Raw genomic sequence first — 1,336 nt, forward strand, 5'->3', positions numbered from 1 at the left:
TACCAATGAAGACATCTGATCCAGGACGTCCACTTGGTCTTTTGCTAAATAGATAGCATGGTAAACAATATGCAGCATCTTTAGAAGGTGAATATTTTAGCCATGAAGAAAATATGTTAAACCAAGCATATTAAAACCGTCTTGGATGAACCTCTTTTCCAGATGAAGGATATTCTTCTAAATTTATTTGATAAGGACCAAATTTTAGATAAGCTCTTCGCATTGCATCCAATTTATTTGGTGGATATTTCCAAATTTGAGGGCGCTTTTCGGGGTCACATTTTAAACATTTCTCAAAGTCATCTTCGAAAACTCTAGGAACCTTGGAAAGATAATTCTCATTTTGTTCAATTCTTGGATTCTCAGAGATAGTTTTAGATGTAGAAGTTATAATTTATTCATCTCTTTCAATCTCACAAATTTTCCTCTTGAAAAAAGAATAAATTATTTTACTCTTCTTCATTCTCACAAACTTATCTAAATCAATCAATTTAAGAAACATAAAACAACTTATATGCAACAATAAACTAAAACACTTTATACAGACAAAAAAACTCAAACAAAAATGCAACAAAACTCAAACACCTTAAATGCAACAAACATACTCAAACACTTTATATGAACATAACAAACACTTTATGTGCAACAAAAAAACTCAAACACTTTATATGGACATAAAATCAAACACCTTATGTGCAACACAAAAATACTAAACAAAAATCAGCACTAACGTCTAATTGAAACTCCAAATAAAAATTCCAAACTCCAAATGAAAGCTCCAAAGTCAACACTAACAAAATAAGTTTTAAATTTCATGCTAACAAAAATCAAACCTAACAAAAATCAACACTAACTAACAAAAATCAGCAATAACAAAATAGAAATTCGAACCTTTTGAACAAAGCAGCAACGCGATCTGGAGACAGATGAGGTTGCAGCGAACAGAGAGGCGAGAGCGACGAACGGCCACAGAGGTAGTAAGGCAGAGGCGGCCGCATGCCCGCAACGAGCAGAGGAGCGATTCGTGATTCGTGATCTGGCAGAGCAGCAGAGGAGCGATCTGGGAGAGGCGACCACACGTTTGTCCTGATCCGTGAATCTGATTATACGGAACTGACTACCTAACAATAGCAAATTCAAATATGTAAAGATAGTTATCATCTCTTGAACAAACCATCTCAACTATTAAAAATTGACTCCAACAAATTGTTTCCTTCAATTCTACAAAACTTTTACATGTTTTAAATTGTCTTATATTTTTAGGTGTTAAAAATTAATTTACATTGTTATCTTATTGCTTAAACTTCATGGTCATTTATTTTAACAATTTTGCTAC

Source organism: Cicer arietinum, chromosome 3 (genome assembly GCF_000331145.2).
Source record: "Cicer arietinum cultivar CDC Frontier isolate Library 1 chromosome 3, Cicar.CDCFrontier_v2.0, whole genome shotgun sequence".
NCBI classification, from domain to species: domain Eukaryota; kingdom Viridiplantae; phylum Streptophyta; class Magnoliopsida; order Fabales; family Fabaceae; genus Cicer; species Cicer arietinum.